This window comes from Symphalangus syndactylus, chromosome 11, assembly GCF_028878055.3.
Source record: "Symphalangus syndactylus isolate Jambi chromosome 11, NHGRI_mSymSyn1-v2.1_pri, whole genome shotgun sequence".
Classification (NCBI taxonomy): Eukaryota; Metazoa; Chordata; class Mammalia; order Primates; family Hylobatidae; genus Symphalangus; species Symphalangus syndactylus.
Window position 1 is genome coordinate 85,642,307 of NC_072433.2, and position 17,292 is coordinate 85,659,598.

A 17,292-nucleotide genomic window follows, 5' to 3' on the forward strand; every position below is an offset into this window, starting at 1 on the left:
GCCATTCTGATCTTTGACAAACCTCATAAAAACAAACAACGGGGAAAGGATTCCCTATGTGATAAATAGTGCTGGGAAAACTGGTAGCCATAAGCAGGAAACTGCAACTAGACCCCATCCTTACACGTTATACAAAAATTAACTCAAGATGGATTAAAGACTTAAATGTAAAACCCAAAACCATAAAAATCCCAGAAGAAAACCTAGGCAATGCCATTCAGGCCATAGGCATGGGAAAAGACTTCATGTCTAAAACACCAAAAGCAATTGCAACAGAAGCCAAAATTGATAAATTGGGTCTAATTAAACTAAAGAGCTTCTGCACAGCAAAAGAAACTATCATCAGAGTAAACAGGCAACCTACAGAACGGGAGCAAATTTTTTGCAATCTACCTATATTACTCATTTTCATACAGCTATAAAGAAATCTCTGAGACTGAGTAATTTATTAGGAAAAAGAGGTTTAATGGACTCATATTTCCACATGGCTGGAGAGGCCTCACAATCATGGCAGAAAGTGAAGGTGAAGCAGAGGCACGTCTTACATGACACCAGGCAAGACAGCATGTGCAGGGGACCTGCTCTTTATAAAACCATCAGATCTTGTGAGACTTATTCACTATCACAAGAACATCATGGGAAAATCTGCCCCCATGATTCAGTTACTTTCTGCCAGGTCCCTCCCAGGACACTTGGGGATTAAGGGAGCTACAATTCAAGACAAGCTTTGGGTGGTGACACAGCCAAAGCATATTAGAGCTATAGATATAAAAATGTCATTGATATTTCACTGAGGAAAAAATTAGAAAATATTCCAAGAAGAAAGCAAAGATACAATAACAAGGGTATCCTGTTCTCTTTTCCAACCTAACAAGAATGGAAAATGACTACAAGTGAAAATTGAGAGCTGTCGTCCCAATTTCCCGTCTTTGTATCTTTGTCTTGCCTTCCGTAATTTTTTTTTTTTGACAGGGTCTCACCCTTGCCGAGGCTGAATGCAGTGGCGTGATCAATGGCTCATTGCAGCCTCAGTTTCTCAGGCTCAAACCATCCTTCAACCCTCTGTCTTTGAGTAGCTGGGACTACAGGCACCTGCCACCACACCTGGCAAGTCTTTTTGTAGGGGTTTCACCTTGTTGCCCAGGCTGGTCTTAAGTTCCTATGCTCAAGTGATCTGCCCACCTTGGCCTCTTAAAGCACTGGGATTATAGGCATCAGTCACAAGTGCTGGGATTACAGACATAGGCCACTGTGTCCCATTGCCTTCTGTATTTCTAATGCCAATCTTTTCTTCCATCTTCTTTACTACTAGAAAGCAGGCCATTAACTAATGGAAGTAGAGACAGAAAGGAGTCAGTATTTCTACAGATCTTTAGGCAGGAAAAGAAATGAGGCTGAAATGATGATATTGTTTGTTTTTGTGTCCCCACCTAAATCTCATCTCAAATTGTAATACCTATAATCCCCACGTGTTGAGAGTCCTGCCCTTGAAACATGGGGATGATTGGATCATGGGGGCAGTTTCCCCCATGCTGTTCTTGTGATAGTGAGTGAGTTCTCAAAAGATCCGATGGTTTTATAAGGGGCTCATCCCCCTTTGCTCATTTGCTCTCTCTCATCTGCCACCATGTAAGATATGCCTTTGCTTCTCTCTCCTTCCACGATGATTGTAAGTTTCCTGAGGCCTCCTAAGCCATGCGGAACTGTGGGTCAATTAAACCTCTTTCCTTTGTAAATTACCTAGTCGCGGGTACACCTTTATAGCAGTGTGAGAACTGACTAATACAAATGGAGTACAGGCACAGGGATGGCTTCTCTCATCTTCTGTTAAAGTCATCTGGAAACAAGAGAAAGAGATATCACTTTGCACAACACTATTGACCTATCCAATTATGAATCTGCATCCCAAAGTGAGTTGGAAACGAACCTGAAAACAACTTGCTTGATTTCTTTAGCATCCTCACAATCATATTCACAGCAAAAAGTCTTCTGTGTATAGATGTAAAGATATTTTCACAGATTCAGTGAAATTTGCTTTGGAGCACTGGAATTGTTTTACATTTACCGCTGAGAAAGTTAAAGGAATAGCACATTTTACAATCAGTCTTTCAGTTCTCAGAGGGCCTCTTATCCTAAAAAAGTTCCCATGACTGACTCTCAACATGTTTTTAAAAACCTTTACCTCTATATGTGGCTGTGGTCATGTACTTGATTTTTTTTTTTTTTTGAGATTAAAAACACATAAACACAAGCAGTCAAGCAGGTGGATTTATATTGCTGTTTGTATTCTTACCAGCAATGCATGAAAGTTCAAGTTGCTCCATATGCTCATCACCACTTTTTATTGGCCTTTTTTCATTTTAGCCATTCCAGTGGGTGTGCAGTGACAACTCATATTTCAAAATTTGAATTTCTCTGATGACTAACGATGCTAAACACTTTTCTATGTCTATTGGTCACTCATGTATTTTCTTTTCTGAAGTTTCTATTTAAACATTTTTTAAACTTTTAACTGACTTGCATTTCTATTAATGAGTTGTAAGAGTACTTTATATATTTTGAATATGAATAATTTATCAAATATATGTTTTGAAATATCTTCTCCCAACCTATGGCTTATCTTTTCATATTGTTAATGGTGTCTTTTGCGAGCAGAAGCCTTTTATTTTTATAAGTTTACAACATTTTGTAAAAGACATAGGCATAGAAACAAAAAAACAGATGAGTGGTTGCCAGAAGCTGTGGCTAGGGATGGGAAACTGGTTGCATATGGACCTAAGAGAACTTATTATTGTGATAAAAAATATTTCATATCTTAATTATGATAATGGTCACACAACTATATATATTTGACAAAATTCATCAACTATATCCTTTAAAAAGGTGATCATGTTTGTTGTATGTAAAGCGTAACTCTATAGGCCTAATTTAAAGTAAAATAAAATCTCTTTGAAATCCTCCCATGTAAACAGAATAGTCTCCCCTGATGTACACCTTGCATTTGGGAATAAAAAACAGAAACATTTAAAAAATGAGAGTGGGTCAGGAATTTATTATCACAATCTAAGTACTGCCTTCCAAACGTGGGACTCTAAGATAGAGGCAAGCAATTGAGGTCAGATAATCCAATTTGAAGAAATTGAGAAAAAAAAGAAGAAGAAGAAAGAGAGAGACAAAGAGAAAAAAGAAAAAGAGAGAGAGAGGCAGGGAGGGTGGGAGGGAGGGAGGGAGGAAGGAAGGAAGGAAGGAAGGAAGGAAGGAAGGAAGGAAGGAAGGAAGGAAGAGAAAGACTGACTATATAAGTTAGCTGTTTAAATTCACAATATTATCACACATTTTCTTGTAATTCCTTACATTAAGTCACTTAACCAACTCAGACATTTTAACTGGGTAAACTTCATTGTATGCTTTTTCATATCCTGTGATCCTAAGGGAAGTCTTTGTGCAGGAAATCTTTCTTATAGTTGATCTAAATAAGTATTAGATTATAGCCTAAATAAATCATATTTTTCAAACGCTAGATGCATTGTTTCTCTCATTTAGTGCCAGCCTTGGATGAGGCTGTATCTTCAACAAATGAAATTTTGTGCAAACTGTATCTTCAACAAATGAAATTTTGTGCAAACTGTCACTTCACGGTCCAAAAAGATTTGTCTCTTTTAGAAAGCAGTTTCTGACCTCAAGATTACAGTCTATATTGCTTATATCCTTTTTTCCCTAAAATACAGAAGGCATCTGGGAGCATGAGAGGAGGTATTTTGTGTATATTGATCAAACCAATCATTTTGGGTTATCAGCTTCTCATGTACTGCATACTCTACTGCATCTGAGCTAAGAATTTGAAGAGATCAGCCAGTATTCTGATGGAAACTTTGAAATGACAGAGATAAGATAAAGAACTTACTGTATACTGTATAGGGAAAATATCGTTGGACAAAAGAAAGTTAGAAGTATAATATGGTACAAATAGTGCTAGTACTTAGTTACATCACTTTTACTTTTATACTCAATGCACCTGAAGATACTTTACCAACAAAGTACCAACAGAAAAATAAAGACATGGATGATTATCTAGATGAATCCAACAGAAAAATAAAGACATGGATGATTATCTAGCTTTGCCTAATAAACCTTATTTTACTCAGAGAAGTGCCTATGAGCCATAAACACTCCCTTTTCAGATGGGCAGCTATTTCAGATAATTCCTTGTGATGATTGAGAAAGTATTAGATTAACCTGTGGCACTAAACATAGATTCTCTCTCCAAAAACCTATGTTCCTGTCCCAAGCATCAGAGTTGCTCTTGCCGTTAGCGCCTTTCATTTCTGGCATTTCTTCCTCATACTAACACTCACAGTCAGTACTTCCATCCCCCTGCCCCAGCCCTTCCAAACTTTACATTGCAGATATGGGACAGGAAACATGGGGATAAATCGGGAGTACTTTACAGGGTAACTATCTTCTTCCTGCTAGAGGAAGAGCTGAAAAAAAAATACTAATTTTCTTCCTCTTTATTTCTTTTTAAAAAAAATGGGCTACATGTGCAGAATGTGCAGGTTTGTTACATAGGTATACATGTGCCATGGTGGTTTGCTGCACCTATTGAATCATCCTCTAAGTTCCCTCCCCCAACCCCCAACAGGCCCTGGTGTGTCTGTTCCCCTCTCAGTGTCCATGTGTTCTCAGTGTTCAACTCCCACTTATGAGTGAGAACAGGCGGTGTTTGGTTTTCTGTTCCTGTGTTATTTTGCTGAGGATGATGGCTTCCACCTTCACCCATGTCTCTGCAAATGACATAATCTCATTCCATTTTATGGCTGCAAAGTATCCCATGGTGTATATGTACCACATTTTCTTTATCCAGTCTATCATTGATGGGTATGTGGGTTAGTTCCATGTCTTTGGTATTGTAAATAGTGCTGCAGTAAACATATGTGTGCATGTGTCTTCATAGTACAGTGATTTATATTCCTTTGAGTATATACCCAATAATGAGATTGCTGGGTCAAATGACATTTCTGGTTCTAGATCCTTGAGGAATTGCCATATTGTCTTCCACAATGGTTGAACTAATTTACACTGCCACCAACAGTGTAAAAGTGTTCCTATTTCTCCACAGCCCCACTCGCAGAATCTATTGTTTCCTGACTGGTTAATAATCGTCCTTCTGACTGACATGACATGGTATCTCATTGTGGTTTTGATTTGCACTTCTCTTTTGACCAGTGATGCTGAGCTGTTTTTCATGTGTGTTTTGGCCACATAAATGTCTTCTTTTGAGAAGTGTCTGTTCACATCCTTCGCCCACTTTATGATGGGGTTGTTTGTGTTTGTCGTTTTCTTTTTTTTGATGGAGTTTCGCTCTGTCGCCCAGGCTGGAGCACAGTGGTGGGATCTTGGCTCACTGCAAGCTCCGCCTCTGCAGTTCATGCCAATTCTCCTGCCTCAGCCACCCGAGTAGCTGGGACCACAGGCACCCGCCACCACATCTGCCTAATTTTTTTGTATTTTTAGTAGAGATGCGGTTTCACCATGTTAGCCAGCATGGTCTCCATCTCTTGACCTCGTGATCCACCCTTCTCGGCCTCCAAAAGTGCTGGGATTACAGGTGTGAGCCACCGTGTCTGGCCAAAGTTCCTTGTAAATTCTGGAAATTAGTCCTTTGTCAGATGGGTAGATTGCAAAAATTTTCTACCATTCTGTAGGTTGCCTGTTCACTCTGATGATAGTTTCTTTTGCTATGCAGAAGCTCTTAAATTTGATTTCATTTGTCAATTTTTGCTTTTATTGCAATTGCTTTTGGTGTTTTAGTTACAAAGTCTTTACCCATGCCTATGAGCTAAATGGTATTGTCTAGGTTTTCTTCTAAGGTTTTAATGGTTTTGGGTTTTACATTTAAGTCTTTAATCCCTCTTGATTTAATTTTGTATAAGGTGTAAGGAAGGGGTCCAGTTTTACTTTTCTGCGTATGGCTAGCTAGTTTTCCAGCACCATTTACTGAATAGGACATCCTTTCCCCATTGTTTGTTTTTGTTGGATTCATCAAAGATCAGATGGTTGTAAATGTGTGTTGGTATTTCTGAGGTCTCTGTTCTGTTCCATTGGTCTATATATCTGTTTTGGTACCAGTACCATGCTGTTTTGGTTACTGTAGCCTTGTAGAATAGCTTGAAGTCAGGTAGCATCATGCCTTCAGCTTTATTCTTTTTGCTTAGGATTGTCTTGGCTATGCAGGATCTTCTTTGATTTCATATGAAATTTAACAGTTTTTTCTAATTCTGTGAAAAATGTCAATGGCAGTTTGATGGGAATAGCATTGTATCTATAAATTACTTTGGGTAGAATGGCCATTTTCACGATATTGATTCTTCCTATTCATGAGGATGGAATGCTTTTCCATTTTTTTGTGTCCTTTCTTACTTCCTTGAGCAGTAGTTTTTAGTTCTCCTTGGAAAGATTCCTCGGATCCCTTGTTAGCTGTATTCCTAGGTATTCTGTTCTCTTTGTAGTGATTGTTAATGGGAGTTCATTCATGATTTGGCTCTCTGCTTGCCTATTGTTGGTGTAATTTTTTCAGCCCCAAAACTTCTTGAACTAATAAGCAACTTTAGGAAAGTCTCAGGATACAAAATCAATGTGCAAAAGTCACTAGCATTCTTATACACCAATAACAGACAAACAGAGAGCCAAATCATGAGTGAACTCCCATTCACAATTGCTTCAAAGAGAATAAAGCACAAAAGAACATTTGACCGGATGTTAAAAGGCATTGGTTCAAGACCTCACTCTGCTCCAAACTGGTTAAGAAACTTGAAGCTAGTCACGCAACATGAATGTACACTTTTTATCTTAAAAATGTAGGAGTTATACTAAATGATTATTAACTTCCTTTTAGCTCCAATATCCTAATATTATAATGTTTTTATATAATCAAATTATGAGAGTTGTGGAAGTTCAGAAGATATTTTCCCCAAATGTGTTATTTGCTGAAATAACACATAAGCCATGTTAACCTAACATAATTCCTAGTATTCATAAAATGAAAAGCATTTGCCTTGCCTGTGTTCCTACTTCCCTATCATTTTCATTACAGCATGGCCCAAAGTATGCCCATTGCTCAGCAAGCAGTAATGAAGTGGAGCCCGTTTGGTTAATAATTCAATTCTGGAAATCCCACCTAGAGTCATTTCCTTCTGCTCTGAATCCTTTTAAAGATCAGTTTGGCACTTTGAATTTTAATTTTCTAGGATATAAGTTTTTCTTAAGTAGACGTGATTACATAAAAAAGAGAAAATATTACTTGTTCCTTTTGAAATAACATAGTCTATAATGTTCAATATTCAGAAATGGCTTATTAGCAAATAATTTCAAAACATTATTTGAAAGTTTAAAATAGTAGGTTACTGTCTTCATGTGTCAGACAGTGGGGAATTGCACATCCAAAAAAGCAATTGTCTTTGATGACTCAGAAACATGGCACAGGCTGGCTCTAAATACTAAGCCTAGAAGATAGTGTAACAATTCACCAGATATCCTTAACTGCTGGAAGCCATGAGTCTACATGGGATTACCTGCCTCATCTCACATTCTTTTTCAGCATGGGATCACTGTACTAGGAGCCTTTCTTCTCAGATTGTACAGGTCACCAATATAATATTATATGACCACTCCTGGCCCTTACTGAGAAAGTCAAAAGGAATAGAAAAGAGTTGGGGACCAATATCTCCCAATTACTCCTTCTCTGCTAACCATATCAGCCTCTGGTAATAACCATCCTACTCTCTACAAATATGAGTTAAACTTTTTTAGAATCCCCGTATAGGTGAAGTCATGTGGCATTTGTCTTTCTGTGACTGGCTTATTTCACTTAATGTATGTCCTCCAGGTTCATCTATGTTGTCACAAGTGGCAGGATTTTCTTCTTTTTTTGTGGCTGAATAGTATTCCATTGTGTATATATACCGTGTTTTCTTTATTCATTCATACCTTGTTGGACCATTATGTTGATTCAATATCTTGGCTATTATGAGTACTGCTATAGTAAACGTTGGAGTGCAGATATCTCTTTGACATACTGTTTTTGTTTCCTTTGGATTTATACCCAATTAGATAGGAGAAATAAGTTCAAGAGATCTATTTTAAAGCATGGTGACTACAGTCATCATGTATCATTAAAATATGATGATATATGGTATTCTTGAAAAGTGCAAAGAGAGTGGATATTAAGTGCTCTCACCATGGAAATGAAAACTCTGTGAGGTAAGGTATTTGTTAATTAGCTAGATTTAACTGTTCCACTACACACACATACACATTTCAAAACATGTTGTACATAATAAATACAATTTTATCTGTCAACTAAAAACGTAAATTTAAAAAGAATTGAAGAGTGAGTGAGCAGGAAAAAACTAGTAGAACTTAGTTATTGCAGTGTCATAAATATAACTTCCATGTCTTCCAGAAAAGGAGACAATGGAATGATAGTTGGGCAACCAGAGTATAAATAGGGAGCACTTGGCTGTTCAGCTCAAATGCATGACTGAGACAAAAAGCTGCCGAAGGCAATGGCATGCTGCAGTTTCCTTGAAATAGGATTATGCTCTGTGTGAATCCGAAAAGATGAGTTCAATATATAAAAAAGCCAAATAGCATTGTGAAAAATATAAAACTGTTCTTCCACAAACTCTAAAAATGTGTCATCAAACACAAGATTCTTTTAAGCTATCAAAAATTATTCAGAAATAAATCATTTAGGCAAGAGAAGTAAGATTACTGAGTTAATATAGCTATCAGTAAATTTTTTTTTATTATCTCAACACTAAATTCTGTGTGACACAAACTTACAGTGAATGAAAATACACTGAATGAAAAATGTACAGTCAAATGAAAATGATATGTATTTGATATACATATCTTTTCCATCCTGCATTCAATCAGCTGGAATTATTTTTAAGGAAATAATTTATTTCAGTGAATGGGTCTCTTAAAAGTTTAAATCTCAGGGTTGGGTTGAAGATATTAGTTCCCGGGCATCAGCTTTTTGAATTAATGCATAGCCTACCAATGAGGCGTAAGCCGCTGCGCCCGGCTGTTGCTTTATACTTTTAAAGATGTTTCTTAAAGTTCCAAAGGCAAAAACAAACAAAAAAAAAAGCAGTAAATAAAAATAAGCAATAAGTAAAATAAGGGTTATAACCAATCTTTAAAATCCTAGTGGTAATGGGCCGGGCGCGGTGGCTCACACCTGTAATCCCAGCACTTGGGAGGCCGAGGCGGGCGGATCACGAGGTCAGGGGATCCAGACCATCCTGGCTAACACAGCGAAACCCCGTCTCTACTAAAAAATACAAAAAAACTAGCCGGGTATGGTGGTGGGAACCTGTAGTCCCAGCTGCTAGGGAGGTTGAGGCAGGAGAATAGCGTGAACCTGGGAGGCGGAGCTTGCAGTGAGCCGAGATCGCGCCACTGCTCTCCAGCCTGGGCCACAGGCGAGACTCTGTCAAAAAAAAAAAAAAAAAAATCAATCCTAGTGGTAATGGTCCCTGGATTCCACATGAATGAGAATGAAGCATGGTGGACTCTTGAAGTTTTTTTTTAAAATCTTCTTGACCATTTACTTATTTCCTTTGTAGATGTTGCTGCTCAGATGTTAACCCAATCCGGACTGAAATTGGCTCCAGCTCAAGGCACTGACTCAACTCAAAGAGTTCTAGTCTTTCCACTTAGTCTTCTTTTTTTGTTTCAGTCCAAGGAAACCTCTGGCCTGGGCTATGCTGCATGTTTATTACACAAGTTCTTTGCCACCCTTAGCTCCTGCTTTATTTCTTGAGTTCTTGAGGGAAAAGACAATAGTTCCTCAAGAGTCAACTAACTAAGTTTTCTACCTTGATTTCGAAGTTACCTCCTCTGTCTTTTCTGAGAATGAGTGGGATCCTGCAAACCCTAGCTCTTCCCCTTGTCCAGTGTATTCCACCCCTTTTCAGTTTACTTGAATCACTAGCCAGTTATTAAGATAGCACATTTGCCTATTTAACATTTGTTTATTTAGCAAATACAGTCCTTATTGAGCTGTTTGTATGCCAGGCACTATGCTAGGCATGGAGCACACTATAGTGAATAAAAAGATATCGTGCCTGTCGTGGTGGAGCCTAATATGAAAAAAAATGATTTTAATAATATTACAAAATTAGTATAATGAAAGATAAAAAATTCCTGAGAGAGATTATAAGGGATCTACTTTAAACTGAATGATTAGGGGAAGCCTAACTGAAAAGATAAGGTTCTAACTGAAATATTAAGGACAAGAGTGGGGAGCGAAAGCATTAGAGACAGTGATGATCTGAGATAGTCCTAAACTGTATCAGGTTAGCCTCATACAGTTGCTCAGGGTATGCAGTAGCACTAGTTGCTGGGGTCTACACTGAGATCTTGACATAGCTTATTCTGTAGTCCTATTATCATGCACTGTGTCCTAACCTCTACTCTAAGTTAGTCTGGGTCTATCTCCTATATAGCCTTTTTGCCTGATGCCTTTATCCACGATATCAGGCTCCCATAGACCTTTCAAGATACCGGTCTGTTACTCTACTTCTCTCTAATCCCAAGTTCATGTCTCAAGTAAACTTTCCACTAAGCTTTGTTTCTAAACAGTGAGGAACTTCTAGGCTTCAGTGCATTTTCAGGGAAGAAGTTTTCAAGCCCTTCTTGCTCAGATTGACAGCCCTGCTCACTCCTCCAGGCCCTTTCAGAAGGTCGTCTACACTCTCAGCTAAATATCAGAAATCTCTTGGCAATAACTTATCACCACAGAATGATAGGAGAAAAAGTATTATTTTGTTAAATATAAGCAATACCTTAAAAAGCAAAATATTTGCTGGAGAAAATTGTATATTACCTTTTTAAAAGTTAGTTTTCATTACTCCTTTAGAGAAAGTCTCTCAATGCCATGTGTTTGTAACATACTAAGAGAGTTTAAAGGACAGCAGCCACATTTCAGAAACAATAATCTAAGGACTCAGTTTTAAATACATGCAGACATAATTATCTTCCTTTAAAATATAAAAGCCACAATAAAATTTCGAGTGTCAAAAAGAGAATTTCAGATTGATAGATAAGCTTACAAAAAAACTAGAATGAGTACTTAGTATAATTAGAGTTGTTGGTCCAATTCGAAAATACAAAAGAACAGAAGATTTAAACAATAAATAGGCACAATGAGGTACTTTTCTAATTCTTGCTTGTTTGTGAAAACTTTAAAGACTATTTCAAATATATAGAACAGAAAATTTGAAATTAAAACAATAATTAATAAAAGCATACTTATACCTTTGTTCTAGAAGTAGAAGTAAATCTCATATCTGGAACTACTGGTAGATTGCTTAAAAATCCTGTTGATGATGTCAATAAAGCTGCCATATTTGCAATTAGAAATGACACTTAGCACAAAACCATACATTTTCACATTTCATGTTTATGAGTATTAATTGTGCTATTTCCTCATGCCCTACACCCTGATGAATATATTGGTGCTGTCAAAACACAGAGTAAAACCCCAAGGACCCTATTGATTAATTAGCTTTTCCAGATTATCTGGAAATATAAATTTTGTTTCCAAAAGAGAATTAGGTTTAGTATGTTTCCTAAATCTCTGAAATTAGAGAAATATTATTTATAAAATATCTGCCATTGTATACGTTTATTTTTTAATTCCATTATTGAAATATTTATTTCCTACAAAATTGAACTAACAATAGGTATTTAAGTAGAATATTCGTCTTTTGTTTTAAAAAGGGTTCTATCTCAACAAGACCATAAAGTTATTTTAAGTGGGTTAACAATGGAAAAGTAACACATTAGGAATGGGACAGGCATAACACTCTGATTGGTAGAGCAGAAAGATGATATTCTTGTCAAAACTGTAATCAGAAAATTTTCTAGACATGCTAAGCTAAGTGTATTAGTCCATTTTGACGCTGCTGATAAAGACATACCTGAGACTGGGAAGAAAAATAGGGTTAATGGACAGCCGAGACCACGTCCACCCCGCGAGCACAGAGCGTCGCCCTCGCCGCTCTGCTGGGCATCCACAGCAGCAGCTAGCTCATCATGGATGATGTTATCACCGCGCTTCTCATCAACAAGGGCTCTGGCATGTGCAAGGCTGGCTTCACAGGTGACGATGCCCCTGGGCAGTCTTCCCCTCCATCATGGGCGCCAGGGAGTGATGGTGAGCATGGGTCAGAAGGACTCCTATGTGGGTGATGAGGCCCAGAGCAAGAGAGGCATCCTGACCCTGAAGTACCCCATGGAGCATGGCACCAACTGGGATGACATGGAGAAGATCTGTCACCACGCCTTCCACAATAAGCTGTGTGTGGCTCCTGAGGAGCACCCCATGCTGCTGACCCAGGCCCCCCTGAACCCTAAGGCCAATCATAAGAAGATGACCCAGATCATGTTTGAGACCTTCAGCAATACCCCAGCCATATACGTGACCATCCAGGCTGTGGTGCTGTCCCTGTATGACTCTGGCCTTACCACTGGCATTGTGATGGACTCTGGTAATGGGGTCACCCACACTGCCCATCTACGAGTGGTATGCCCTCCTCCATGCCATCCTGCGTCTGGACCTGGCTGGCCTGGACCTGACTACCTCATGAAGATCCTCACAGAGTGGGCGCTACAGCTTCACCACCACAGCCAAGCAGGAAATCGTGCACGACATCAAGGAGAAGCTGTGCAACATCACCCTGGACTTCGAGCAGGAGATGGCCACGGTGGCCTCCAGCTCCTCCCTGGAGAAGAGCTACGAGCTGCCCAACCTCCCGACAACCAGGTCATCACCATCAGCAATGAGGGGTTCCACAGCCCCCAGGCCCTCTTCCAGCCTTCCTTCCTGGGCATGGAATCCTGTGGCATTCTACTGTCAACTCCATCATGAAGTGTGACATGGGCATCCGCAAAGACCTGCATGCCAACACGGGGCTGTCTGGCGGCACCACCATGTACCCTGGCATGGCAGGACAGGATGCAGAAGGCGCCACCGCCCTGGCGCCATTGCTGCTCTGGAGAGTTAGTACTCCGTGTGGATCAGTGACTCCATCCTGGCCTCGCTTTCCACCTTCCAGCAGATGTGGATCAGCAAGGAATACGACGAGCCCAACCCCTTCCTCATCCACCGCAAATGTTCAAGGCAGATTGTAACTTAGTTGCATTACATCCTTTCTTGAGAAAACCTAACTTGCCCAGAAAAAGAGATGAGATTGGCATGGCTTTATTTGTTTTCTTTGTTTTGTTTTGTTTTGTTTTGTTTTTTGGCTTGACTCAGGATTCAAAAACTGGAACAGTGAAGGTGACAGCAGTTGGCTGGAGGAAGCATCCCCCAAAGTTCTGCAATATGGCTGAGGACTTTGATTGTACACTGTACTTTTTTTTACAGTCATCCCAAATATCATGAGATATATTGTTACAGGAAGTCTGTTGCCCTCTTAAAAGCCACCCCACTACTCTCAGGAGAATGGCCCAGTCCTCTTCCAAGCCCACAAAGGGGAGGCAATAGCATTGCTTTCATGTAAATTATGTAATGCAAAAATTTTTTAATCTTCACCTTAATATTTTTTTATTTTGTTTTACTTTGATCAGCCTTTGTGGCCTTCCTCTTTTGTCCCCTAACTTGAGATGTATGAAGGCTTTCGGTCTCCCTGGGAGTGGGTGGAGGTAGCCAGGGCTTACCTATACACTGACTTGAGACCAGTTGAATAAAAGTGCACACCAAAAAAAAAAAAAAATGAAGAAGAAAGAAAGAAAAACAAATAGGTTTAATGGCAGGGGAGGCTTCACAATCAAGGCAGAAGGCAAAAGGCACTTCTTACATGGTTTTGGCAAGAACTAAAGAGAGAGAGAGAGAAGTGAAAGCAGAAACCCCTTATAAAACCATCAGATCTCATGAGACTTATTCACTACCATGAAAACAATATGGGGAAACTGCCCCCATGATTTCATTATCTCCCACCGAGTCCCTACCACAAGACATGGGAATTATGGGAGTATAATTCAAGATGAGATTTGGGTGGGGACACAGAGCCAAACCATATCACTAAGTAACTATCTCTTGCATGCATTTAAGCTGCATTCAACTATATGTTTTTCTCCTATATGTGTTGCTCTGGAAGCCCAAGTCTTAAAACTGGAACCCTTGCACTGGAATTGAGAAACTCATTGACTATCTCAAGTGCTGTCTCTAACCCCAAATTACATTGGAGGTGATTTCTATCTTTACAAGTTCCATCTGAGCTCCGTTACCATCTTGGGCTGCTTTCTCTTCTGGTTTTCATTTCCTTGTTTGTTTGTTTGTTTCCTTTGCCCCATACACCATTTCTTTAAATTCTCCTTAATTCCAAAGGCCTGGACAGAAAACAGAAATGCATAACACTTGACAACTCAGTAGGAACTCTGATTTTACCCTGATAGCATCTGGACAACAGAACACCGGGAGGAAGTGAACAAGATGCAGATTGCACTCTTTCCCCCACCCAAAGCCATGAGCCCTTCTCTGGATCCCACTCACATTCCTGAAGCCAACAGACTGCATGCTCAAGATGTTTAGGCCTTGAGAACTTCACAGGGGAAAGCCAAGGAAAATGACACTGCTGAAGCTGATACAGCACATCTGCTTGCCTCATGGCCTTAGTCATTGGATTTCTGAAGCACTAAATAATAACTCACAAATTCAGAGCAAGTTATTCATTAAATGAACTTTGTGCAAAGATAAATAGGATAGATTAATGAAGACTCTGATGTATAAGTTTTCAAATTAATTGCATGATTGAGACTGATTAGCAACAAATATTTAGTTAGAAAAGCAAGTCACACCCTATAGGGTGAAAGGTTCTACCCATTGTCTATTTCCAGAATGGTGAAAAGACTACACCAGTGAACTGCACCAGAGCAAAGTCCTGGCAGTAACAGAGCCTAGAATTGCCTTTATAGCTGCTGTCAAAAGAGTGGATATCCACATTAACTATTCTGGATCCTCATTCTGGTCATAGTTTCACAGCCAGACTTGTTTATCTGTAGCACAATCATCTCTGATCCCAGAACTTACCAGCTTTCTTACTTTCCTCCATACTAACGTTTATTTACCAATTATATTATCATCATACAAGTACTGTGTCACAGCTTCTAACATTGCCTAACACACAATTTGGGGAATTAGAAATAGTTACAACAGCTCTAGAGACAAGGTTTTGGGCTTTATACTATTTCAGACATGTTGTAAAAAGTCCTTAAAATTTGAGAGTGCCTATTCTTAGGTTGAATCAGCAAAAAATGTATGCCACGTAGCAACAGCATTGTAATTCTAGACCTATTATATTTGGTATGATTACAACTTATGAATTCCAGCATTATAAATTTTAAAGGGTTATATGAAATTGGTTAATTTCATCAATTAGATATTGTCTCACTACTCCCTTGTTTTTTGTTTTTAGTTTTTTTTTTGTTTTTTTTTTTTTTGGAGAGAGGATAAATATTTGTGAAACCTCCAGGATACCATTCTATGCTAAATTGCACCAGAGCCAGATTGCCTATGTGGGAAAACAGGCTTCATCATTTATTAACTGAATAACTTTAGTTAAGTTTTGAATCTTTGCATTCTTTGGCTTTTCATCTATAAAACGGGAACAATAAAGGTGTTTATTTCTAAAAAATTTAATGAGTTAATACGTGTAGAGAACTAAGAAGAGTACTAGGCTCATAACATACATTCAACAAATGTTACACATTATTAGTATCAGTGTTTGGAAATACACAATACTATATTTCAGCTTTTAAATGGCAAAATAGTGTAAGAAGCAGGTAAATTTTAAAATGCAAACTGTGACGGATATCTGTAAGAATAAGTTAAAGATGTGAATCAGGAATATCAGACTTTAGATAATTTTTATAGAAATTTCCAATTCAAAGCAATAGCTGAAGTACACAGTATAGAATTTAACAAATGAAGGGCATATTCATGTTGAAAAAAGAAACATTTTGCAAATCTCTAACCTTAATTTCCCTGCATTTAAGACATTTTGACTTTTATATAAATTTCTTATTCAAAGGAAACTTGCTGAAATGTTTGTCCAATGCATCTTCACTTTTTAAATTATAGGACCTGGTGGTATCTCTATCATTCCTTTCGCCTTGCCTTGACCTATCATCTCTCCTTCTGAATTAAATTTCCACAGTAAAGCATATGCTCTCCTTGATTAGAAAGTCTCTCACATTTTAAATTCAGGAACTTTTTATATTCTTAGAAGTTATCAGCTGAGCACAGTGGCATGAGACTGTAGTTCTAGTGACTTGGAAGGTTGAAACAAGAAGATCACTTGAGCCCAGGAGCTCAAGGCTGTGGTGCCCTATAGTCATACTTCCAATTTGAAAATGATGGCATAGAAACAAGCTGGCTTCACTCCCTTCTACAGAAAACCAAAAACAAATATATAGCACCAAGATGATCACCAGCAATATCCTAGAACACAAATATGAGGATGAATCAGTTCCTAGAGCCACAGAGAAGTGAAAAAACTCCAGCAGACAGTAAGAGAATCAGATGTTCATGACAATGACACCCCTCCCTGGAATCTGCCCAGCCCCAAATATGTAGAAAATGTTCATTGACTCTCAGTTTCTACACTGGAGAAAGTGAGACTGAGGTTGACAGTCAGCTTCTCTACTGTCTTATGTTCCCTGACAGGAGACCTGTCCCTACCTCAAACTGTGGGAAGCATTGTGAGTACCTAAAAGGAGAAACATCTCTGAAGACAGCCAAAGAGGAAGTCGAGAGGCAGGACTAACATCCTGAATGCTAGAAACTGCTCTGTAATTCAGCCAAATGACATGCCAAATCAGAGTGGCTGCTTAGCAGTACCATGCCGTACACATTCCACAGGGCCCCTGAGCACAAACTACAGCCAGCCTTTTCACACTGCCAGGATATCCACTTTGGGATCTCCCCTATTTCTGATCATCAGTCTCTGATAATTTGCTAGAGCCAAGGCAACATGGGCTTAATATGCCATCTAGTGCTGAAAAGGAGGCATTGACCTAGTGGAAAAAAAGTATAAGAAATTCAACAGATAAATTATGAAGAATCTCTAAGCAAACATACCCAATAAAAACCAAAATAAGCCAGGCAGACAAAACTGGAATGAATAACTAATTGTTCAATGCAAAGACACAGAGGTACATTCACACACACACACACAAAGAAAACAACAGCAAACAAGAAACCATGACCTCTCCAAATAG

The 17,292-nt window shown here is 38.8% G+C and overlaps 1 pseudogene; it reads left to right on the plus strand.

Annotated features, from left to right (window-relative positions):
* The first annotated feature begins 12,105 nt into the window (after positions 1-12,105).
* On the plus strand, positions 12,106-13,208 carry LOC129492674 (actin, cytoplasmic 2-like; annotated as a pseudogene).
* The last annotated feature ends 4,084 nt before the right edge of the window (positions 13,209-17,292 follow it).